Below are 27352 nucleotides of genomic sequence, written 5' to 3'. Positions count from 1 at the left end.
CATTTTAGTCCTGTGGTGACTGTGGACCCTTTGCATATTTATTTCGATTCTGCAGATGTCAGAACAACTGTATAACGGCAGTAAGCCACAGCAAGCGCTTATCTGCCGTTCGGGGTTTCATAATCGTAGTATCACAGGTTTATTGGATGTCGAACACAGATATAGACACAAGAGTAGTGTTCATATAGAAGCCTTTGGCCGTTTATTCAAGCTTCACAAAGAAGCTTTGTAAAGCTCCGTGAAAGCTCCGAAAAACTCCGAAGAGCAACCAAAGGCTCTGTGAAAGCTCTTTGAAACACTAATCCTCCTTAATGGGTAGCGCTTGTATGTAGATGAAACGTAGAATGTGCCTGGGCACACCAATAACCTTGTGGCTTGACATGAACCTCACAACACAATGTAAGCTTCACAACACGATGTAAGCTTCGCAGGTATGAACCTCGCAATGTAGTATCCTTTCCAACAAGATGTAAGCTTTGCAGAGAGCCCAAACTTCACAGAGTGCTAAAGGTTTTTGCTTCCCAGAATGCAACTGCATCCGTTCTGAGCTGCGTTCAGAACTTTCACTCCAAGCTCTGTCCAGAACATCCACTCAGAACATTGATGGTGTTATAAATCTTTGCTAACCGACCAAATGTGACTGACATTACAAGCTGTATACATAACAACACAAAAAAGTTTGCAAAGTAATCCGTTGGCATGTCTGCAAACACTTTGATATATATTCCAGTACCAGAAAGTTTTTGGGAACATGAACCAAAAGCAATCACTGAAAACATGGAAGTTCCGCTCAGGTACGATCGAATGATCCCATCGAGCGTGAACATCGAAAACAATACATTGCGACCAGATATCATGCTTAGGAACAAAAAATAAAGAAGAAGGCATTGCTAAGTGAAGTGTCGATACCAGTGATTTTGGACTAAACAATGCAGAAATCAAGAAAATTACCAAATACCAAGACCTCAAGAATGAAGTGAAAAGATCCTGGAAGCTGAAAAATGCCAAAGTTGTACCAGTGATAGCTGGACCTACAGGAATGATGACAAAGAACCTCACAGAGATATTAAAAACCATAGCTGGGAATATCACTACAACTGAACTCCAGTTGGAAGCTGTCCGGGTCTCAGTGTCGATCCTGAAGAGAGCCCTTGGTACAAGACTTTGAGAACAGAAAGCTTCACAGCTTGGTCCATGAATCATGACCCCTTACCAAAATGAAGGTGGATACAGTGAGCCCACCCTGGGAGAACTCCATTCCACATTATGAAACACACACACACACACACACACTTATTTGTGTGTATGTGTGTGTATATGTATGTATATGTATATGTATATATATATATATATATATATATATATATATATATATATATATATATATATAAATATATATGTATATGTATACACACGAGCGGGGTAAGCATATGAATCGTGTTTTCCCATTGTCTCAGGTCGCTCACCCACATTTGATTTTTCATTTTTAAAATTTATTTATTTATATTTTCATTACCAATACTTTCCCATCGTTCCGTGATTTTTCCCTCATGTATCGGCTTCGATGTACATCAGCACACAAAATCACCATGCTTCCCCTTTGTCTCGAATCACTCACCTGCATTTTTTTTCTTATTTTTCATTGATTTATATTTTTAGCCATGGATGTTGTCTGACGAATCTGCAGTTTATTCTGGTGTCCTGGTTTCGATGTCCATCGGCACGCAAAGTTTCAGCTTTTACGTCACCTGGAAGGCATTAATCTTTAATATCAGTTAGTGAGTCAGTTCATCAGCCAGTGAGTCAGTGGTTCGAAAGAGCTATATGTAAATTTTGGGACAGACGGACGGATGGAGAGCAAACCTACGGTACCCTCCGGTGAAACCAATCATTGGTGAAACCAGTAAGGGACTAATAAAGAATAACCTAAACATAGGGGCAATACCCCTGGGCGCTCACCTGGTAGTGAACGGATAAGATAACCAGGGAACCATTGTTAGGCATGGATGACTCACAAAATATGTAACGAGGAAGAAAGTAAATACCACTGGATTTTTGTTTTAATGGCGTGAATAATCTTTGGTACATCACGGGTCATAAACGTTGTCGTCAAGTTTCATCGAAAGTGTGTTTGTGTGTGGTTTCGGAGAAGAAAGCAAATACATATTTTGGGGAGCAACCCCCTGCATAATCCCTTAGACCTCAATGTTGTTTTTAATGTTGTGAAGAAACTTTCGTTCATCATGGGTGATGAAGGTTACCGTAAAGTTTCATTGTAATTGTGTGTGTAGTTTCTGATAAGAAAGCAAATATCGATTTTGAGGGGCAATCTCCCTGTAAACCCTCTGAGACCTCATGTTTTTAGATCCTCGTGGAGGATCTCTAAGTATTACGTTGTTGTTCTTCATCTTCTTCTTGTGGACTTTTTTGTTTCACAGCCTACAGTTTTCATCGAAACTTCCTTAAACTTGGCATATATATATGTGAATATATTGTTGTGGTTGAGGAAATTCGCAAACCACCATTCAGGTCCGGTTGGTGAGATATCTCTGTAAGTACATGTGTAGTTAGCCCCAAACCCGTTGTTTAGAGGGAATAAATGTGATTCATTCGGGCTGCGACCCTTTAAGATAGCCGTTTTTCTGTTCTATCTTTATTTTGAACCAACCACGTCTCAACCGCCATCACACAACAACCACCAACCGCAACTCCGCTTCACAACAACAACAACAACGTGAATAGCCACGACCTTTGCCTTCACAGCTCGCTCCCGCAAACATCGCATCACCGCCATTCCAAGCGTCACCGTGGCCATGGACCAGCACTTTGGACCCTCCACCACCTTCGCCTCTCCTTCTGCGGCCATTCCTGCGCCGCTTGTGGGCACCGAGCGTCAGGCTGTCCTGGACTCGTACAGGGCGCGCGCCGAGCCGCGGGTACAAAGTGCGGCCTTTCCGAGGAGAAGTCGGATCAGGAATGATACACGCCCACTTCTGATCTGTCCAATCAGCAAGCGCGGGGCGATTTGGCCCCGCCTCCAGGCGTGTGGAGTAGAATCGATATATGCAAATTCGAGGATCAGGGGAGATTCACGCCCCTTTTTCTCCGTCCAATGGGCGAGCGTGGCTCCACCCCCGAGCTCGTTCTGATCCAGAAATTTGCAAATGGGTTCTCCTGCCGTACTATAAAGCGCCGAGCGCGGGGCGAATTTAGTCAGTTTTTACAGAGTTTTTCAGTCAAGGGAGTTGGAGAAGAGTCAAGGCGAGTTGGAGAAGTGTGGCAGCGGCAGAGTGTGGCAGCAGCAGTCAGGTCGGATCTGGAGGAGAGTCAGTCTGTCGGAGGTCGGAGTCTGTCGGGGTTCGGAGTCTGTCGGGGAGCTGCAGAGAGGGGAAGCCGGGAGCGCGGTTGAGGTCGCAGTGGAGTCGCTCGTCGTGGGACCCAAGCAAGCCAGCTATCCTCTTTGCCCAGAGCATCAACAATTCCCCCCTTACCCCCCCCCCCCCCCGCGCTGAGATAGTGCGAAAAGGGGGCCCCGTTCCCACCCCACTCCAAGCAGTGCCAACGAAACCCGCGAAGGAGCGTGGAGTCGGGGCACCGCCGCCACATTTGCGGCTCATCACAAGACACGGGTAGGCTCCACCCCGGTCTCGCAGCCCACAGGCCCCGTCTGTCCCCTTGTCGTTAAGGGTGGCCCTTTTCTTTTGCTTTTGAGTAAATGTGTTGTCAGCGCCGTCTGTAAAGTAAAACTGTGTAAGTGTTGCCGTGTGCTCGTGTAGTCGGTAGTATCTCTGCATTGTTGTGTTTCTTTTGTTGCAATTGCTTTTGGTGCACAATTGTTGTAATTGTATATGTGTGCTTTCCGTGTGCTGCGGAATAAATGTGCCTTATGTTGAACTGTTTTTCCCGTTTCGCTTCGTCTTTTCTTTAATTAAATCTCCATCTTGCTTCACATAAAGGGTTGGTAGTGGGCTTAATACGCCCGATAATTAATCGGAACCGTCGAGGCCGATGTGAACACCGCTCGGTTATCCCGATAGTACGGAACGGGTCGCTTAAGTGGCCCGTGTCCGGAGTCGACCTGCGGCGAGGTGCGATTCCCCGGTCTACCCTCCGTGTGGGTACTTAAGTAGGTCGAATTTGGCGAACAACCCTATCCCACACGGGGGGCCGATTGGCACGATCGTGGTGAGGCCGAAAAGCCCACCCGTGACTAGTTCCCGGCTTTAGTCCGAGAGGGTCACGACAGAATTGTCCGTCCGGTGGGCGACGTGCCGCGATTCGAGTTACGTGGCGGCTCGCACGCCGGCGGGCGCGAATTCGCAACAATATATATATATATATATGTATATATATATATATATATATATATATATATATATATATATATATATATATATATATATATATATATACACATACATATATACACATACATATATATATATATATATATATAGAAATATATATATATATATATATATAGAAATATATATATATATATATATAGAAATATATATATATTGTTGCGGTATTCGCGCCCGCCGGCGTGCTGACGGCCACGTAACTCGAGTCGCGGCACGTCGCCCACCGGACGGACAATCCAGTCGTGACCCTCTCGGACTAACGCCGGGAACCAGTCACGGGTGGACCTTTCGGTCTCACCGCGATCGAGCCAATCAGCTCCCGCGTGGGATAGGGTTGCTCGCCAAATTCGACCTACCTAAGTACCCACGCGGAGAGTAGACCGGGCGATCGCACCTCGCCGCAGGTCGACTTCGGACACGGGCCACTTAAGCGACCCGTTCCGTACTATCAGAATAACCGAGCGGTGTTATCGTCGACCTCGACGGTTCGATTAATTATCGGGCGTATTCAGCCCACTACCAACCCTTTACGTGAAGCAAGATGAGGATTCAATGGAGGAAAAGACGAAGCGAAGCGGGAGAACAGTTCAACAATAAAGCACATTTATTCGCGGCACACGGGAAGCACACAAATACAATTCCACCAAATGCACACAAAAAAAAGAAAACACAATTCCATTTACACAAAAAGCAAATATAAAAGTGAAAACACAGTGCAGAGCTAATACCGACTACCGAGCACACGGCAACACTTATACAATTCTACTTCACAGACGGCGCCGACAACACATACCCAAAACCAAGGAAAAGAAATCCCCCCAAGAATGAGGCGGGCCTGAGGCCGAGACCGGGTCGCGCCTACCCGTCTGGTGATGAGACGAGGAGCGGCGATGGCGCCCCAACCCGCGGACCTCGTGGACAGTGTCTGGCAGGGGGTGGGAAAGGGGCCCCCTTGGTCGCACTATCTCAGCGCGGGGGGAAACAGGAGGGGGTTGCTGATGCTCGGGGTATAGAGGATCTTTATTATCCCTGGTGTGCGTCTCCACCTCGGCCAGGTCGCGCTGCCGGCCTTCCTCGGCCGTGCAGCTCCCGGCACCGTCGCGAGCACCCCCTCGTCTGCCTTCGCCGCTGCCGCCTCTCCGCCTCTGGACTCTCCACCCTGGACTCTTCTTTGGGCTCTCCTCGTTCGACTCTCTTCAGCTTCTCCAGCTACTGCAGGCTTCGGGCTCCAGACTTCCACACGGCTCTGACTGACGAACACGGTCCTTTTATCCCCCCGTAGCTTCGCCTTTGACCCCCTCCCTTTGACCTTTCACCTCGCTCCCCATTGGCCCGAGAAAAAGTGGGCGTGAAGGCTTTTTGATCCACAAATTTGCATATATCGATCGTCCTGGAGGCGGGGCCAAATCGCCCCTCGCTCACCGATTGGACGGCAAAAAGTGGGCGTGTGTCGTTTTTGATCCGTTTTTGATCCGTTTTTGAAGCACAAAATCCGTGATTTTGTACACGCTGTTCAACGTGCGCCCTGCACGAGTCCAACACCGGTACCCACAGGCGGCGCAAGAACGGTGGCGATGCGACGGCTGCGAGGTGTGACGTGAAGGTCGTGGCGGTTGTGGTGAAGCGGTGTTGTGGTTGGTGGTTGATGTTGTGGTTGTGGTGGTAATCATGGCGGTTGGTCCAAAATAAAGATAGTAAAAGAAAAACGGCTATCCTGAAGAGTCGCAGCTCGCATAAATGACATGTATTCCCACTAGACAACGGGTTTGGGCCTAACTACACATATACTTGCCGAGATACCTCACCTAAGGGACCTGAATGGTGGTTTGCGAATTTGGTAACCACAACAATATATATATATATATATATATATATATATATATATATATATATATATATATATATATATATATATATATATATATATATATATATATATATATATATATATATATATATACACCCTGCGCAGACAGTAACCATCTCCGATTTTGAAAATTCCTCCGAGAAAAAAAAGTTATGACGTCAAAATATCTCCGCTAATGGCAATCGCCTAAAAATTATCTCTGAAACTAGGCAAGCTTTTTGAATTCTGTTTACGGGAATCGAACAGGGCATTAGCAGAGATGAATTACCGCACATATGCTACATCACTCTGACGTCATATCAATTTTTATGACGTCATTCCTATTTTTTGACATTTTTTGTTTCACAACCCAGAGTTTACATCGGATGTTCGTGAAACTTGCCATGTATATGCAGAAAGCCCACGCGCAGACAGTAACCATCTCCGATTTTGGAAATTCTTCCGAGAAAAAAAGTTGACGTCATAATATCGCCGCTAATGGAAATCGCCTATACCATTATCTCCGAAACTAGGCAAGCTGTTTGAATTTTGTTTGCGGGAATCAAGCCGGGCATTAGCATAGATAATTTATGGCAAACCTGATACATCACAATGACGTCATATTCGTTTTTATGACATCATCAGTAAGAGGACAAGGATCTTAGCTCATTTGAGCTTGTTTATTTTTTAGGTCATGAACAAACTTTGGTAAATCACAGGTTATGAAGTCTTACCCTGACACACCGTTAGAGCCAGATTTTTCTAACGTCATGAACAAACTTTTGTAGACCATGGGTTATGAAGGTTGTGGTCAAGTTTCATCAGAATTGCATCTGTAGTTTCCGAGAAGAAAGCAAATACAATAACTATTTGGGGGGGCAACCCCCCATAGACCCCTTAAGGGCCGTTTATTTCAAGCTATGAACGAACTTTGGTACAGTTTCATCGAAATCGTATGTGTAGTTTCAGAGAAGAAGTTGAAAGCATTTGAACAGACGGACGGACGGACGGACGATGCGAGTCATTGACCTGCAATTAGGTCAGTGATTGGATGAGTTAATCAACCTTGTGCAGGCAACGTTGAGGTGATTTTAAACCGCATGACGTATAAAGCTACGGCAAACCGTACTTTAAAAGTCGTAAAGCATCCGGGCCACGATATTGAAAAGGGGAAATGTTCTTTATTGAGAATGTGGAGGATTTTCTCTGGAAACCGATGACACTATACCCGAGTGAAAGAAGATAGCAACAATGGCGGCCATTAAAGGTAGACCTCAGACGCGCAGGCCTCGGGCCGACACGTCGTGCGATGACGCTTTACTGTACTGTACAGTCCACTGTACAAATCAGTCATTGGTAGAAGGTGTACAGTGAAATGACTCGTACAGTATTTCGATGTAATCTGTCATTGCTGGAGCCACGGTGATGCGTTTCCTGTCGGTGTTTAAACATGGCGGACGACTCGTCGGCTTCACGGATGTGCAGTGAAGCTCCAGGAGAGGGTTGCGTGCATGCAATTTTTTTCCCTTTCACCGGGTGCACGACCACAACAGCCACGTGCGATTAAAACACGAGGTTCGCGTGTCCGTATTTAATTCGATGGTTTTTCGAATCACCGAAGGGGGAATCGACGCGCCCTGTACGAGCGAACTCGCCACAGGCCGAGTATCCCCGCACTGAGGAGCATCATTGGCGGCGTTTGTTCCACGCAGTGAGGGCAAAACGCAGCTCGTCACACGTTCCCTGCATGCGATCCAAGCGGCTGACAGGCTAATGGCCGGCTGCCGACTCAAGGAGAGTGCGAGCAATCGAGATGAGCATTAGGAGGCGTGAAAACTGCCCGCGATCGCGAACATTTGGAGGAGGAGGAGACGGGGGGGAGGGGCATTACCGGCATTCTTTTTAAAAATCATGCCTGCCATTCTCTTCGCACTCGAGCACTTCGAAACACTCGAACACAACCCTAGCACCTCATTGCAGCTCCTGCATCGACCTGTTTCTCGCGGGGGGGGGGGGCAGAGTCGAGCGAGGCGGGAAAAGCGCGCGAGATGAAAAGGCTCTTTAAGTGGCACGAGGCGCCCGAGCCGTCTCCTCACGTACCCGCACTCATGCCGGCGCTATAGCAACGTCCCGCGGGACTCTCCGGCTCCTCATTATCGCCATGAGCGTATTTGCAAGTCACTGAGCACATAATCGCGCCGCGGTATGGGATTCATGAGGAGGCGTCGCTGAGGCGAACAAGGCAAAACAAGCGCGAAATAAGTATTTATATTTACTCCAATACAAAGGAAGGTCCGTAATGTGGATTGGAAGAAAACGACGCGAAAGAGCTCGTCGCAGGTCGCCTGGACAGGTGTGCAGTTATCAGAAAGCTTCGTTGGCCGTCCTTCTCGTGCACGTGCCCTCGATACCATTTTCCCGCCTTTTTTTGGGGGGGGGTACTTCACGGGAGGGTCCGAGGGATTTGGGTCATTCCAGAGTGTTAATTGGCAGGCGCGCTATCTCATCCTTTCCAGGACATTTTATTTCACCCCGAGCGTTCTCTTCCTTCAGGCAAATGAGCCGTAATGAAGCCTTCAATATTTATTCGCCACGCAAATTGCGTGGAAGTGAATTGTGGCCGCGTCTCGAGCGCAGGCGCTGGAAGGCGCGGGGACGTGTGACGGCGAAGGGAGAAGTTTTTTTTTCTTTTTTGTCTTTCTGGGGGCAACGGCAACCATCCAAGCGTGAAAAGACTGCCGACACCAATACGACTTGCTTTCTCCAAATCGCTGTTCGTCGCATGCCGACCGTGGCCTGAAAAACGATTCGCTTTGACAAACAGCGCGGGCCCTTCGCTGAGAGAACGGATTGCGATGAGGAAGAAGAAGCGGCGAATTTTCCTTTCCAAGGTGAACGGATAGGGAAGAGGAAGAAGAAGCGGCGAATTTTCCTTTGCGAGGTGAACGGATTGCGACGAGGAAGAAGAAGCGGCGAATTTTCCTTTGCGAGGTGAACGGATTGCGACGAGGAAGAAGAAGCGGCGAATTTTCCTTTGCGAGGTGATCGGATTGCGACGAGGAAGAAGAAGCGGCGAGTTTTCCTTTGCGAGGTGAACGGATTGCGACGAGGAAGAAGAAGCGGCGAATTTTCCTTTCCAAGGTGAACGGATTGGGAAGAGGAAGAAGAAGCGGCGAATTTTCCTTTGCGAGGTGAACGGATTGCGACGAGGAAGAAGAAGACCTATATTTTATAGCGGAGAAAGCAGTGAAAGTATTTTCTGATAAACCGTGAATAGAGTGACTATTAATTAGCACTTCATTACGTATTCGAGGTGATAACTCATTATAAATCCCATTTTCAGAAATCAAAACCAATCAACACCACGGTGCCCCCTCCTCCAACCCCCCCCCCCCTGCGCAATTACGCGAACTGAACTACCCAATGCCCTATTATCAAATATAATCGTGGCTTTGATAATTCAATTAAAGGCGCTTTATTCACAGTAATAGGATGTCCTAAATTGGAGGATAATTGTCATCATGATCAAGGTAGACTGCCTGCCCTTCTTTCTCATCAGGATTCGTACCTGCGCGCCGTCGGTTCTCATACCTAATGCATTCACAATGAAGCAAATGACAGCTTCGGGGCAAATGTTCCACATTTGTCATGAATCTTTCATCTGCATACCAGATACATTTCCATTTTTTCCGACCTAATGAAAGTGCTTGCATTTGAAGTGCAATTTGCATTTCAATCGGCGCTCCCAACATCCCGTACAGTGTGATATTCGGACCGTCCTCCCCCCCCCCCCCCGCTTTGACGTATAAATATTTTCCTGCAAAATCAGATTGTCCACAAAACAACCGCCCTTTTCCCAATTGACACCAAGAGAAAACGTCCAAAATCGATTGGAAACGAAATATGTAAAAAAAAAAAAAAAAAATTAAAACAAGCTCATATGAGCTGAGATCCTCGTCCTCTTAATGATGTCGTCATAAAAACGAATATGACGTCGTTGTGATGTATCATGTTTGTGATAAATTATTATCTCTTCTAATGCCCGGCTTGATTCTCGCAAACAGAAGTCAAAAAGCTTGCCTCGTTTCGGAGATAATTTTTTCGGCGATTTCCATGAGCGGAGATATTTTGACGTCATAACTTTTTTTCTTGGAGGAATTTTCAAAATCGGAGATGGTTACTGTCTGCCCAGGGTATTTTTACATATATACGCCAAATTTCAAGAAGTTTAGATGAAAACTGTAGGCTGTGAAACAAACTAGTGTCGGAGATAATGGTATAGGCGATTTCCATTAGCGGCGATATTATGACGTTAACTTTTTTTTCTCGGAAGAATTTCCAAAATCAGAGATGGTTGCTGCCTGCGCGTGGGCTTTCTGCATATACATGGCAAGTTTCACGAAGATCCGATGAAAACTCTGGGTTGTGAAACAAAAAATGTAAAAAAATAGGAATGACGTCATAAAAATTGATATCACATCATCGTGATTTATCATATGTGTGATAATTAATCTCTGCTAATGCCCTGTTCGATTCCCACAAACAGAATTCAAAAAGCTTGCCTAGTTTCGGAGATAATTTTTTAGGCGATTTCCATTAGCGGAGATATTTTGACGTCATAACTTTTTTTCTCGGAGGAATTTTCAAAAATCGGAGATGGTTACTGTCTGCGCAGGGTATTTTTACATATATACGCCAAGTTTCAGGAAGTTTCGATGAAAACTGTCGGCTGTGAAACAAAAAAGTCCACAAGAAGAAGATGAAGAACAACAATGGGAGTAGGACTTAGAGATCCTCCACGAGAATCTAAAAATGTCAAAAAATTTGGCCCAAGTATTTCACGAACTGCCTGGCGCGGCCTGACGTTCGACTGAATGTGACAATAATTTGTAATTTGTTCAGTGTGCCGGTGATAACTCGCCTACTCTTTGCGAAAGACGCCGTGGGACCTTGAACGTCCACCAACTAACGCTGGTAAACGAGACATCCGGATGGATGTTTAACGTCCATCTCAATCGGACGGAACATTTGTATGCGCTGCATGGACGGGGTAAAGGATGCAACCAAGCTGTCTCTGCCAGAGGTTAACAAAGCAGTGCAGGATGGGGATGTTTGGACAGATCTAATCATGTATCTCACCAGAAGTTGGCCACTGGTTATAATAATTATTGATGTAATTTTTTTTTTTAATTCCGGTAGGTTTACGGACCGGCGCAGCGATTCCTTTACACCGCCCCATGTGTATGTCCCTTAAAAAAAAAAAATTCAAATTTCTCTCAGGCAAGTATTAAAGTGTTAAATAATTAAGAATGGGGTTATTCATCGAATAAAGATCATAATTGGGTCGTAAGGGTGTCAGGGGAAATAGCACACGTCACACTTGAAGCCAGGGCTGGGAGAAGTCACATATGAGCCCCCAATATATAAGTTATAAACAATCCATCTCCAGTCCACATATAATCTGATATCTCAAAAATTCGACAGGTCATGGGATACATCATTCATGAAAAAAAGACTCATTTAAGCACCTTTGTTAGCTATAGATCACTGCGGCCGAGCAGGCGGCCCTCCTCCAAGCCGAGCAAGTCAAGAGACAGCTTGGACTCGTTAATTTGTGGTGACGCAGTAAGCATGGAGTGTCTCAAGGACGTCGGGTTTCCTTCAAATTCCCTTCAGTTTAGTGTTAAACAACAGTAGCAACCGTTTAAAAATGTAATCATACATTGGACAGAATTGACTGAATAGTTTGTGTTAATAGTTGGTAATAATATAATGAATGAATAGTAATGTGGTAATAATATTTTTTACTTCCTGTCGGTGTGTGCCCCAAGAAACACCAGAATAAGCTATTTATACACCTTAACCTTGTCCAAAGTGGAAAACCCCCTTGGGGAGGGAGCAAATGAAGTTTCCACAACAACCTCCGTCATGTGACCTCTCGACCCTCTGAAAAGTTTGGTTCAGATTGGATAAGTCACGACCAAATATATCACTCACTGTCAGACAGACAGATCGACACCAAATTGTGGATTTTAATTTATTACCTCCACCACCGATGATGGACGGAAGTTATGTATTCACCCTTGTTTAAAAACACGCTTGGTACTACAAAACTTTAATAAAGATATAGACTAGCCGGGAGGCGATGATGGTTCGCGGGCATTATTGAACAATGCCACGATAGGTACAATTGAGTTAGTGGAAGCTTTTGAGGAAGTCCTACCGTAAAAATCTATATTATATCAAAATTGACCAAATCAAATCGGATTTTTTTATATGTTGTACTTAGGGACATTACGCACAGCTTCGAGGAAATGAAAATATGAGAAAAAAATCGAGAAAAAAAGTTCAAGTGGGCGTGGCTCCGCCCACAAGGGGCATGGGACGCCCCTCATACAAAAAGACACAACGAGACCATGATATCGAGCTTATGTCTAAGTTTCATCAAAATCGCATCAAACGTCGCAGAGCTATGCTCTGGAGGGAGTCACAAACAGACAGACAGACACACAGACACAACGAAAATAGTGGTCACTGCTGGCGCCCGGGAACCAACAGAGACATTTTGAAGGACATTATCATAAAAAAGAAAATCACAAAGCTTCTCGTTGTGCTCTCATCAGGTAAAATTCGCACAAAGTGAGTGAGATAACGATGAAGAACAGTTTAATAGACGCCGATCAACAAAGTCAATTCTGATTGGACGTTCTCCACCGATGCATCATCACCAACCGATGGTCTGGGTGGGAGGAGCCTGTTCAGTGCTCAACTCTCCAATTGGAAGTTGCAGAGTCTGAGGCAGAGCTGCTGAGGCTGTTTCTGGAATCTTCTTCATCACCATCTGTGATCGTGACATGAGTTCGTGTTCCTCTTCTTCTTCCCACAAATAAGCAAAGCGAGTGGACAAACTCTTTTCGTCGACATAACACGGGGTCCATGGAATAGATAAATGTCGCTTCTCATATTCGGAGATGTGTTATACTTCGTCCTCTACTCAATATCTTGAATGCATCCACATTATAATGTTCAGCACAGTTTGCATTCTCAATCAAATGCTGTCCAATATATCAGATGCACACGATGTTGGGATTGATGCTGGGACCTTCCTACAAGCATGTACCGGCTGTGTCCGTGTACCAATTGCGTTTTTTTCCCGATGGACAAAGGGACATTCTGTTTGATTCTGTCAGTCAGAGTCTGGGTAGTTCTTCCTACATACCGAGCATCACATCGACACTTGCACTCATAAATAATATTGCTAAGTTTTGAGGCAGGCAGGACATCCTTCTCAACTGCAGGAATCAGACGTCGAGAGGTGAAAATCACTCTTGGACGAACAGCCAGATACGTGTTTGAGACATCTTTTGATTTGTTCCTCATATCTTTGTGACATTTTCCCTTTCCAAGGAATCTTGATATAGACCGGGTACTTTTCAGGACCAATCTTCCGTTCATCTTTAGCAGTGAGGAATTTGTGCATAAACCTCCTGATGAAATACTCAGGATATCCATTCTCACTGAGGATGCCGGCAATCTTGTCCTTCTCTGTCTGAAGCTTGGAATTGGAACATATCCTTTTCGCTGGACTCACTAATACATTGATGAAACCAATCTTGTATCTCGGTGAACTAAAAGAGTCCCATCGAGTATACTGGCCGGTGAAAGTGGGCTTTCTATAGATGGACGTCGTAAATGAAGATGCAGATCTCTCTACGAGGATGTCCAGAAAGGGTAAGCAATCAGAACATTCCAATTCGGTCGTGAACTTGAGGGCAGGATGAAGAGAATTGAATTCATTCAAGAAGCGGTCACAGATTTCACGAGATTCAAACAGGCAAAATATGTATCCACATATCTGTAGTATACGATGGGGGATTGTGTTACCTCCAACTTGGTCAACTTCTGCAGTTCTTGATAGCCAACAAAGATGTTTGCTAACGTTGGGCCCCAAAAAGAGCCCATGGCCACCACATCAATTTGGACGAACATAATGTTATTAAAGCTAAACTCGACATCTCTTGCAGCCATGTTCATCAATTTGACGAAGACAGATTCAGAAATGGGCGGATGCTCAGATTCCGTGTGATACAGCAAATGCGCACATGTATCGATGGTCTCTGTCAAAGGGACATTTCTAAACAGGCTATCAATGTCAAAAGAACACATTACATTCTCCAAACCAGTCAGACACGTCTCCCTTGTGGCATCGGCAAGAGTGAAAGATTCTTTTATGACGAACCTGGAGACCGATTCGAGCGCTGGTTGCAGTAACTCTCCCAGCCATTTCGCCCCAGTTGATCCTGTGAAGAGCCGACCATGGACAGGATTGGTCTCAGTGGAACATTCTGCTTGTGAATCTTCGGTAGACCATACATTCTCAGACAAGAAGAGCCTTACTGGCTTGATCCTCTTGTGATATTCCCTCGACAGTTCACCACGTTTATGCAATTGGAGCAACCTCTTACCGATTTCATTCTCCAAACGTGACGTACGGTCTTGTGTATCCACGCTTCCCAGCTGTCGAAACTTGGACTGATCCTGTAGAATAACCAACATTTTGCTCATGTAGTCCACCTGGTTTAGAATAACCACACCAGAGCCTTTGTCAGGTTTACAGATGTGGATTTCAGGGTTTCTTCTTAAATTCTTCATGGCAGTCATGCATTCCATTTGTAAATAGAAGTCAGAAAGGTCGTTTGGGGCCCCGCCATAGGCATATGCTAAATCACAAAGTCTAACATTCAACGCCTGATCTGCTTCAATGGAGACTGCATGATGCTTACTCAACTGCTCATAAAGAAGCTCAAACTCCGCAAAAACTTCCTCTCTTTTAATATTGTTGTTTGGAATGCTGAACCCAAAACCATGAGCGAGAACAAACCTCTTTGTATCAGAAAGGGTATAATCTGACATAGTGAGAACACGATTGGATGAATCACTCATGATAGAACAAAAACGTTTCACCTTTAAACGATCAATGTTTTGATCGTTTCTCTGTCTTGCAGCCAACTCGACCCGGTCATCGATTTTTGCGATATATCCACACAGACGTACCATGAAAAAGAATGACAAACTCCCATGGAAGCCGCCATTTTGTTCGCAAAGCGTGACGTAGGCCCGAAGGTCGACATTGTGTTCTCCCAACTTCATCCTACAAAAACATTCACTCAACAGACAGACTTGGCCTCATTCTGGAATGTCGAATTTTTTTCTGAATAAACACAGGAACGACTTTATGGTAGAGAGAGGCCCGGAGATATCTCTCGGTCAATTTGCCCGTCCCACATTTTCCACTTAAACGAACCAAGTTGTTTAACTGCTCCACCTGTGGACGTGAGTACCACCGTCTCAAATAATTAAAAAAAGATGCTTGGTACTACAAAACTTTAATGTAGACGTAAACAGAGACATTTTGAAGGACGTGTTATGTCGGCAAAAAGAGTTTTGTCCACTCGCTTTGCTTATTTATGCAAAGAAGAAGAGGAACACGAACTCATCTCAAGGTCACGACTGGTTATGAAGAAGATTCCACCACAGCTCCGCCTCAGACACTGCAACCTCCAATTGGAGAGCTGAACGCTGAACAGGCTCCTCCCACCGAGACCATCGGGAGGTGATGACGCATCAGTGGAGAACGTCCAATCAGAATTGACTGTTGATAGATGTCTTAAACTGTTCATCATTACTCACTCACTTTGTGTGAATGTCACCTGAAGAGAGCACACTAAAAAGCATTGTGGTTTTCTTTTTTTCATGATAATGTTCTTCAATATCACCCTTGCTTGTTTATCTATCTGTTTGTCTGTGAGAAGGATATCTCAAATGTTACGTGCGGATTCGGACAAAACTTGGTGGACAGGTTGAATGTGTGACAGGGACGAATTTATTACATTTTGGTGAAGATCCGGATCCTATATTTATTTTTTCATAGTGATTCTTCAGCATTGAGATAGGGCAACAAATGATGTAAACCACGATATCTCTAAAAGTTATGCACGGGTTATGACAAAACCTGGTGGATTATTTTGGTTTGTGACAAGAACAAGTCTGAAGACTACGATGGTTCACGAGCGGTATTTGACGATGTAGATTGTTTCAGAAGTCAAGGATGAGACAATGCGATAATTTTTGACCAAGTTATAAAAATGATCAACATGATGTGGTACGAGTGACGGGTTATTAGCTGCAAAATGTCGAAAACCTGGTTTCGTTCAACAACTTTAAAAATGTGACCTTTGCATAAACTTTAAAGGTCACAAAACAATGTTGTGTACATTAAAATAAGGAAACAGGATACGTGCTATAGCTTATTGGAGTTAGTTCGTCGAAAAAGGTCGAAAACCCGGTTCGATTCCCACAACTTTGAAAATTTGACCTTTGTGAACTTTAAAGGTCAAAGGTCAAGGATTATGACCTTTGGAGCAAAACTTCCTCTGGAACATTCCAGGAACAATATAACGTCATATAGGCTATATGGCATTTCGCACTCCTCGGATAATTATCCATAATTTGATGAAATCAGCGTAAAAACAAACTTGAAGGGGGCGCCATGGAAAAGGTGTTCGAGATAGAGAAAAATAGTTTTCAAGACTTTAGGTGGGGAATGACCTCAAGATTATGCATAAAAATATTGTCATTCGAGCTCTCAAAGTTTGGGCGATCGTATGATTTTTATGTCAAAATTCGAAATTTTCTAAGTTTTTGACCTTGTGACCTTAATCTTGGGACGAAAATGAAAAATTGGAAAACGACAAGTTTTAGAGAATTCATTTTGCTATTCAAATACCAAAGAACCCATTCCATTCAGTCAATTCCCGAAGAGAAGATAGATTTTTAATCCGACTACCCCCTAAAAATGGCTATTTTTTGGGCGTGGCTCCGCCCACAATGGGAAACATCCAGAAAAACATCCACAATCCACAATCATCCAGGAAAACACAACGAGACATTGATATAGAACACATAACCAAGTTCCATCAAGATCGGGTCAAAGTCCACAGAGTTATGCTCTGGACAGACAGACACACAGACAGACGGACAGACACACAGACATAACAAATATAGTGGTCACTCTGGCTGGCGCTTATGAACCAACGAGCTGATTAGAATTTGTTTAAAGTCCGGATGCTGATACGGTCTACCAGTGGGATACAAAACGTAAACTGTTCAGCTTAGCGGGGATATGCGCTCCACCATGTGCCCTTCTAATTCAGGCTGTATTAGTTGCTGTTTTGGTTTCAAGTGTGACATCTTCTGGTCACAAATGATGTAAACCACGATATCTCTAAAAGTTATGGATGACAAAGTAAAAAACAAAACAAAACCTGTCTTTGGAAATTTTTTGCAAGGTTTGTTAGGATTCCTTTTCTGGCCTGCTGTGTTCGTGTTTGCATAAAATTTGATTTTGTAGTCTGTTGAACTTTCACACACTCAGCTAATCCTACAGTTGTCACTTTGTGCACTTGGTTGAGCTCCACAAGGCCGCTGATGATCATGAGGCTTACGTTCTCAGGATGTATTGATTTTTTTTCTCTCCCTCCTCATCTCGGCAAGTACATTCTTGGGATGTGTTGACTTTTGTGGATGGTGAATAGTTTCCTTGTTTTGATGTCTAGTTTGTTGATTTCCAATTGTGGTCAATTTATTATTCCACAATAGTATTGGAACAGTGGTATTGCGAGTTGGTTTATGACTTTGATTTTGTTTCTTGAGGAGAGGAATTGTTTTCAGGATCAGCCTCATTTTATGTCGGTGTACTTTGGTAATTATGCCTGGTGCTGGCTTAATGGCTAGAGTGGGGGGGGGGGGGGGCTTGGGATCCTAGAGTCATGAGTTCAAATCCTGCTTGGCTGTTGAATTAATACCAGGTGGGGTTAACTCAGCCTGTCATCCTTCCGAAGTCGGTAAAATGAGTGCCAGCTTGCTGGTATCCTGTGTCGGAGTGGTTGCCCATCCAGGATTGTACCCAATAGCCAAGGAGACTGCTCAGGCAGCACCAATGCTCTGCACAGAGTATGGTCCCAATGGATGGATGGACTTTGGTAATTGTTTTGCACAATTGCTTGTAACATGTATGGTGGGTGGCTCTCTTCCACTCCAAAGTATTTGTACGAAGCTTTGTTTTCTCGCTCCTGTTTTGTTGTATTGATGTCGATTTCTCTGTTTTCCGTTTTTGTTGGTTTACTTTGTACGAATGTGCATTTGGCACGTCATTGGAGAACCGTTTCACTAATTCAAGTTATTCTGCCAATTTTTCATCGTTTGGTTTGAAAAGCTTGAAATCATCTACATATATATATATATATATATATATATATATATATATATATATATATATATATATATATATATATATATATATATATATATTGTTGCTGGCTGGGAACCGGTGGCGAGAGCGACCGCTAGGTGGGGGAAGTTACGTCGTCTCCCACCAGACTCCCGGAATTTTAGGCCGTCGCTCACGGATATTTCCGTGAGGCGGCGGGTCGCTTAACCGACTGTGGATGCCAATACCTCCACCGCATAGCGTAGGGTCTTTTTGTCGAGAACCAATTTACGTAATTAACCATGCGGTGTCATTTACGAGGGAACCACGCCCTCGGTATGCCTTGCCCGATCCGGATCACTCTACCAACTACTAACTACCAACCACCTTTCCGGATCGGATGCAGCCGAGCGGAACTACCAAGGACGTACCAGCTAGAATGAACAGATTACCAGGGATAAAGACCCGGCTAAACTTAGATCCGAACCATGCTGGACCAATGATGGAAAAGACAAAAACGAACTGGGAACATTTCTGCAATAATTTATTTATAATAAAGCGAGGAAAAATATGTGGCACAGGAAACAGGTTTATTAACCTCCGCCATCGAAGATGGATGGAGGTTACTGTTTTCACCCCTGTTTGTTTGTTTGTGAACAGTATTACGGAAAACCTCCTGGACGAATTTCGACGAAACTTGATGGGGGGGTTAGGTATGGTCCAAGGATCATGCCATTAGATTTTGGACTTGGTCCAAAAAGAAATTTTTTTTTCAAAAAAATTTAATTTTATCTGAAAAATATTAGAATTTTTTTTTGCATTTATACATGTTTTAAGTGATTTCCAACCCCCCCCAAAAAAAACATTTGTTAGAGAAAAAAAAAAATTTGCAACTTTTTTTTCCAAAAAATTTCGATTTTATTTTTTGGAATTTCTACATGCGCGTTGATCTTGTTTAGTTTATTCAATCGTGGTTCAGTAGAGTCTGATCCGTTTTGACCTCCAATGAATAGGATATGAGGTTCACTTAAGTGACCCAGCAGTGTTGGCCGTGGAGGTTTTGCACTCTACCAAGTGCTCCCCTCTAGTTGGGGATGTTATGCAGGGGAAGATGAGAGAAAGATGTAGTGTGACAATTTTACAGCAACTTACAAAGGAGACACAGAGCAGACTTAAGCGGGAATAAAACAGGCAAGATTTACAATGATCAAATAAAAATACTTTTGCAATTCTACTTAAAGACGGCGCCACACACTCAGACGCACACTCAGACAAAAATAAACCCAGATGTTTGCAATGGACCCCCACAGCCAGAGAGGGAGGTGAGCTGAGATCGCAGTTCTCTCGGGTACCTGAACATTGGAGAGAAGGGGGTGCTCTGTGGTGCAGCACCTGTCAATGGTCGTGCGGCTCGGTCCACGGCCGCTCGTGTGGAGACCGTGTGGCAGAAAGAGCCCGGGTGGAGTAGAGAGGAGTCTGAGGTGGGGATCAGGGTTTCCAGCTCACTCCCAAGACGACTCACTTTCCAGCTCACCAGACGAATCACTTTCCAGCTCACTCGCTCACCGTCTCAGCACTCAACCAAGGAACCTTCCGACTCTCTCAGCCCCTACCCTGAGGATGGTGTCGTAATTTATAGATCTCCCTCAGCGGGGAGGGGCCTTGGTGAAGCCGACGTCACTGTTCGCCCTGATTGGACGGGGCTTCTATGGGGCCGCCCTTTCTGGGCGGGATTTCAGCCATACCGGGAGGCCCACCCACTCCGCGTGTCCGGACTCACCAAAAAGGTACTACACAAAGATTCTGCCAAGCGAGTCGCCGGTTTGGAGAGTAGGCGAACATGTGCTTGTTCAGCCCATGTGAGAGTAGCAAGCGAGAGTCCGAGTAGACAGCGGGTGAACAGTGGTACGTTTGTTGGAGGGGATATGAAGATTTATTAACCTAACCAAAAAAACATCGCAACGCACCCCTTTAATTTCCCACTAAACACAAGGAAGGGATCTGTCTACACATATACTTAACGGCATAAATAACTTCGGGACAACTGTATGTTTGTATGCATACGGTTCCTAGAACCGTAACAATATATATGAGATTTTTTTTTTTTTTTTTTTTTTTTTTTTTTTTTTGTATACCTTGGTCGAGGCTCGTATGAGAGCGAACACACAACTCACAGCAAGGAGGCATGAGACAAGAGGGGCGGGAGTGGAAGGGACAAAACATTGGGGAACAGACACAGGTGAACTGTGGAAGGGAGAGGGATGGGGATGGGACGGGGAACATGGCGAGGGGAAGATGGACATTAAAGGGACTTTCAGGAAGGAAAGCAGGAGAATTGAAGGAAGTGGGCTTGGGTGGATTATCGGGGGTAGAAAAGATCGAGGATTTGGATGGGGGAAGATAAGAGGTGGTGGTGAACAGCTGTTTTGAAAGCCTGGAGGGAAGAATGGGAAAGAATAGAGTGAGGAAGTTTATTCCAAAGGCGGGAAAAAGAGGAATGAAAGAGTGAAGATGAGCAGTGATTCGTGATTTTGGTAGTTTTACCAGAAGGGGGTTGTTGGCGGACCTTGAGCGCCCTGTGGAAATGTGGTTGGGACAAATCACAGAGAGAGCAGGGGGGCAAGGCTGGAGAGGAGTCGGTAGAAGACAGAAAGACCACCGACCAACCTGCGGTGATTGAGTGAGAGGCCCAAAGACTCAGCTTCATTGCGGGAGATGCCAATGATCTTAAAAGCCCTGGTTTCGACAGCGTGAAGTCGAGAAAGGTGGGAGGCAGGAGCACCAGCCCAGAGGGGAGAGCAGTACTCCATCAGGCTACGGACAAAAGCTTTGTAAGTGGTCAGGAGCTCAAGAGGGCCGAGGAAGGACTTTGCACGACGGAGGATTCCCAGTCGGCGACTGGCTTTTGAGGCAAGGTTGGAAATGTGACTTTCCCAGGAAAGGTCATGGCAGATAGTGAGACCCAGAAGCTTGAAAGAAAAGACTTCTTCCAGAGGATTGTTGAGAAAGTGGATGGGGGGTTTTGTAAACGGTCCTTTCGAAGAGACATAGTGAGAGTGTGAGATTTGTCTGGATTGAAAGACATGTTCCACGTGTTGGACCAGTTTGTGATTTTATCCAGATCTGCAGTGAGCGAAGAAGCTGCTGCTTGCCGGTCTGAGGGATGACAGATGGTACGGCAGAGGGTGGAGTCATCGGCAAAGAGAAATAGAGGATTTTCCAGAGAGTCCGAGAGATCATTGATGAAAACCAGAAAAAGAACAGGGCCCAGAACGCTACCTTGAGGAACTCCAGCCTGCACAGGAAGAGGGGATGAAAGAACTCCATTTAGGGCCACACGTTGACTGCGACAGGAGAGGAAGTCTGCGAGCCATGAGTGGAGATGGCCTTGAATACCATGGGAAGAGAGTTTGGTGAGTAGGGCAGGGTGCCAGACTGTGTCAAAAGCACGTGATATGTCCAGGGATACGGCTCGGATTTCCTGTCTGGCATTGAGGACCTCCATCCAATGATGGGAGAGCAGTAGCAGCATATCTAGGGTAGAGTGACCTGGTCTGAAACCAAATTGATGATTGGAAATCAAGCCATTGGAGAAGAGGAAGGATTTCATGTCTGAAGCGATGATGGATTCCATAACCTTGCTGATGATTGGGAGAAGGCTGATTGGTCTGTAGTTACAGGGATCTGTTTTTGCACCTTTTTATGCAGGGCAGTGATGTTAGCAGATTTCCAAGCAGATGGCAGATGACCTTGGGAAAATGAGAGGGTGAATAGAACAGAGAGAGGGTGAGCAAGAGCAGAAGAGCAGGCTTTGAGGACACGTGGGCTGATGCCGTCTGGACCGGTTGCAGAATCTGACTCGAGGTTTGAAAGCAAGCTCTCCACCTTGTCAGGAGAAAAGGATACAGAGTCCAGGGACAGTTGGGTGCGACTGGGTAAAGTGGGTAGAGATAGTGATGGGTTTGGGACACAAGATTTAGCTGCAAACACCGAGTTTAGACATTCAGCTTTATCACGTGTGGAATCAGCAGTGCGGCCATTTGAGGTAAGGGAGGGGATGGAGGGGGAACATACACCAGAAACAGATTTGATTAAACGCCACCAGGATTTTGAGGAGGGAGAGAGGTTTGAGAGTTCAGACTTGAGATGAGAAAGATGTTGTTTTCTGGCTCTCCTGAGGGTAGCTACACACTTGTTCCGAGCTTTGTGGAAAGAACTGAGATTGCCCTCAGTTGGGTTTGCTTTCCATGAGGCAAAGGCAAGTTGTTTCAGGACAACTGCCTCGCCACAAGCTTCAGTAAACCAAGGGCGGGAGGAAGGGTAAGACAACTGAACACGAGAGGGGATAAATCTGTGCATGAGGGAGAGCAAGTTTCTTTGAAAGAATTCCCAGGATGAGTTGATGTTTGAGAAAGTAGTGATAGGAGACCAGTCTGTAAGTTTGATGGCTGCTCGGAGACCCTGCCAGTCGGCTTGAGTGAAATGCCAGACTCGACGGCGGTGAGGTGGTTCTCTGATAACAGCCAGAGAGATGTCCACTTTAACAAGGACGTGGTCAGAAGAACCAATTGGAGCGAAGGAAGAGCAGCAGATATTGTCAGGGAAATTTGTCAAAATCAGATCCAGAAGAGATGGAGTACCATTGGTTGAGATCCGGGTCGGGAAGTTGACCGATTGAGTCAGTCCCAATGAGTCACAGAAAGCTTTTGCTGATGTCCCATGGCAGGTGAGAGAGGTACCCACACCTAGCCAACTGGCGTGATGACAATTGAAGTCGCCACATAAGAGGAAGAGAGAGTTTGGATGAGAAGATAGAAGATGGTCCATGTTTTCGGAGAGTGAGGTGTAGATGGAGTCATCACTGTTCGGTGGACGGTACAGTACACATATAAACATGAGGTGGGAGTGGAGGGGAAGCCGAAGCCAGAGGTATTCCTGGGGGTGTGGGGGAGTGAGAGCAGTGCAGGGAGAGTGAGGAATAGAGTCTTTGATGAAGAGAGCAACACCTCCACCAGGACGAGGCTCAGGTCTGTCATACCGGAGGACGGAGTAACCAGGGAGAGATACTTGGGAGTCAGACACGTCTTGGGAGAGGAAAGTTTCTGTTAGGCAGATAATGTCTGGTTTGTCAGTGGCAACCTGCATGGAAAGATCTGAAAGGTTTGAGCGAAGGCCCCGGATATTTGAGGTCCACACTTTTAATGAAGAGGTAGGGGAGGAGGCTTTGGGTGCAGGAGGTGGAGGGGCGGGGGAGGGTAGGACGAGGGACGAGGGGGAGGTAAGGAGGGTTGCTGAAGGAGTGTGGGGTATTGCAGAATAGCGAGGGGAGGGGGCCGAATGAGGAGGAGAAAAGGCTCTGTGGTGCTGGGAGAGAGGGGGACAAGAGACAAGGAAGATGGCAGTTGAGTATTTGAGGAGGTGGAGTGAAGAGATGGAGGTGAGAGGGCAGTGGAGGGAGGTAGGTTGGTGGATGAGAGGGGGGCAACTTAGAGAAGGAAGAGTGAGGGGGATGAAAGGTGGGAGAAAGGTGAGGGGGAATTTTTGAAAGAGGTGAGAGGGAGGCTTGGAGGGAGAAGAGTGGGATGGTTGCTTTGAGAGTGAGAGTGAGGGGTGAGGGGGGTGAGTTGGCACTGAAGTTGGAAAAAAGAATGGTTGATGGAAACCGAGCATCCATGGCAAACTGTGGTTTTTAAAAGTTTTAGGTCAGAGATGCGATTTAACACAATTCTTGATGGATGCAATGAAGGCGAATTCAGAGCATGGAGAGAAGAAGCGCTGTAATAGTTGGATTTTTTAGGCAAGGAAAGAAGGAGAGGTCGAAATGAAAGCAGTCTGTTAAAATAGCAGAAGAGTAGTGCATTGTGAAACAGTAAAGAGTACCACATGTGTGAGAGAGGAAGATGAAGCATCATAAGATCGTTTTTGTTGTTAATATTAATGTATGAGAGAGTTCAACAGATTAGGTCATGGAAATGTAAAAAAAAAAAGAAATCGAGGAAGACGAGGAGGAAGTTAAGAGGAAGAAGAAGTAGCAGAATCGGGAGAAGGTGAGCGTGTTGTTGTTGTTGTTGTTGTTGTTGGGTATTTTTTTTTTTTTTTTTTTTTTTTTTTTTTTTTTTGAGATAAGAAAGAGATTAGTTGGGAGAATGGGGGATGTTTGGAAAGTGGGGAGGATGAAAATTGAAGGTAATGGGGAGGATAGAAATTGAAGGTAATGGGGAGAAAAAACAAACAAACAAAAAAAAAAACGATCGAACACCAAGTGGAACCGGTAGGCCTCAAGCCTAGGACTAGGCCTCAAACACCAGGTAAGAACGTCGACATAAATACTCACAAAATAGCACGATTTTTGAAACAAAACCGAACTAGGAACACACATTAACATGTAGGTGAGAAAATTAAACAGTTAAAACGGGACAAATAACAACCGGAACTTAACTTTGAGAATGTCAGCAGGGAGCCCCGAAGGAGACCTCTTGCCGCTCAAAACCGGAACCGGAAGTCCCCAAATAATGAGATGTTCCACCTTTCTTCCTATTTCTTTAGATGTTCTCTTATTGGCTGTTAGAGTGTTTCCATGCCCTTACTCATTGACGAGGTTGCTCAGCAAGTCGAGATCAAGGCAAAACAGAAAGGGTAGGGGCGGGTCATGAGGTTGTTACCCTGGAAGATCCTGCATCATATCTTCACTCCTGGTATTTCGATCTTTCCTTCCGAGTGCTGTAATATCAATGTGTTGTTCCATAGCTCCATTGCTTTCTCAAACAGTTTGATTATTTGTGGGTTGATCTTGCATACTTGCATGCATTTTGTCATCCATAAATGTGGGGCATTATCAAAGGCAATTTATAGTCTATATCCAGGCAGTGAACAATTTGGTTCTTCTCATTTTGCAGTTTTTGAGTACATCCCTCTCTTACATCCCGTGTGTGTGTGTGTGTGTTACATTAGAGTGCGTGAGTGCATGTGTAGGTTAGTGTGAGTGTTAGTAAGTATATGTGTGTGTTACACAAAACAATTGTGTATGTTGAAAATCCAGCAGAGTTTGGAGTGTGACACACTTGTAGAGGGAAAGCAAGCTAAACACGAATCGCTTTTTGCAACCTATTATCTCAAAGTCATTACGATCATTGAAATGAGCCTCCGAATGCTGTGTGAAATGTATAAAAAGGCCCGAACCAATATCCTTAATATTCTGAAAGCATTTCCCTGGTGTACACTCTCACACCCTCGCTAGCCATGCAATTAAAGGCCTTATTGTGAAACCTCCTTTAATATGCATAGCTGGTCATTTGGAGTCCCTCTTAGTGTATAACGATGCTCGAAAAATTGTGATTTTTATCTGTGGAGAAGCTGCAATACAGATTGCACAAAAATAATGTATTTGATGTATTTGATGGTGAAGCCTTCAGTTTCATTTATATACACTTATTCCAAGGTGAAATATGTTCACGTGTTGGTATGTATGTGAAAATGACACTTTCATGAAAAGAAAAATCATATATATATATATATATATATATATATATATATATATATATATATATATATATATATATATATATATATATATATATATATATATATATATACACACACACAAACATATTGCTAGTTTGCAATGAAAGAAAGGTGTCACAGCATTGATAGGTCATTTCATGCCATTAAATAGCCTTGAGATAAAAAAAAAAAATCTACGTGCTGTTGGCATGCTTGAGACTATAATAGCACAAAACGTTGTGGCTAGGTGTTTTGGTGTTCATTGGAACACCGTTCAGTCACTCTGGAGATGTCACCAACAAACTGGCAACATAAGAGAGTGTCCACGTTCTGGGCGAACAACTATGACGTCACGTCAACAGGATAACCATATCCGGTTGTTGCACCTAAGGAATCCGTTCCAGACAGTAAGTTTGACAGCTCGCAACATCCTTGGGTTGTGACCAATCAGTGCCAGAACTATCATAGATCAGATACGCGGACGTAGCATCTGATCACGACGACCAGCAATACATGCATCTGATTTTGTTGCCAAGACATCGACATATGTGCCTCGCTAGGTGTGGACAATGTCTGAGGTTCAGGAGACAAGATTGAGCTGCTGTCCTCTTTACAGATGTCGAGGTCTCATCTGGACAGTGGTGATGGCCATTGTCACATTTATCGACAGGAAGGGGAACGTTCGTCATTCGGTGGTGGTGGCGTGATGGTATGGGGAGACATCACACAACCCAGCAGCATTTCATTAATGGTAATTGTCAGGTATTCGGTTCCATGATGAAGTTCTCCATCCTCACGTCCTCCTGTTTCTGCGGGTTCATGGATGTCAAATCACACTTCAACAGGATAACGCGTGCCCTTACGTTGCGCGAGCGGTCACAGACTTCATCGCACAACCGAACATTCCCAAACTTCTCTTGCCAGCTGTTTCGCCTGATCTTTCTCTCGTAAGAACATGTGTGGGATGAGATGGGATGATGATTTGCCATCTTCAAAAACAGCCGGCGACGTTGGCCCAACTGCCGCAGGCCTTGGTACAGATCTGGAATTGCATCCCTCATGCAGTCATGCCTTCTTCAACCATCTTGTGTCTTCACTGAGGTATCGTTGCCAAGCGTGTGTCAACACAAATTGTGGTAACACCAGATACTGAGCTGTTAACTGACTTCCGTTAGTGTGTGCGGTGTCAAGAACCTTCAACAAGGCAACAAGACCAGATGACTTGCTACCGGCAGTCCAGGCAGGAATTTGGAATTTGTTCAGGATGCCAGTGAAAACGTGCTTACTCTTTGAGAAAGACACAGAGGGATATTTAATGTCCACCAACAGCCAGTACTGGCAGACGGGTCATTCGGTTTCATTCCTTCGGATGGT

At 44.9% G+C, this 27352-nt stretch overlaps 1 protein-coding gene across 1 annotated transcript in view; it reads right to left on the bottom strand.

Moving 5' to 3' along the window:
• LOC147020183 (uncharacterized) overlaps window positions 1–27352 on the bottom strand; it is a 52222-nt gene that overhangs the window by 23263 nt on the left and 1607 nt on the right. The window lies entirely within an intron of this gene.

This window comes from Eptatretus burgeri, chromosome 9 (genome assembly GCF_056783735.1).
Source record: "Eptatretus burgeri isolate ZD-2024b chromosome 9, Ebu_testis_v1, whole genome shotgun sequence".
NCBI lineage: Eukaryota > Metazoa > Chordata > Myxini > Myxiniformes > Myxinidae > Eptatretus > Eptatretus burgeri.
The sequence above is the reverse complement of the archived record's forward strand: the minus strand, read 5'-3'. Positions and strand labels throughout refer to the sequence as shown.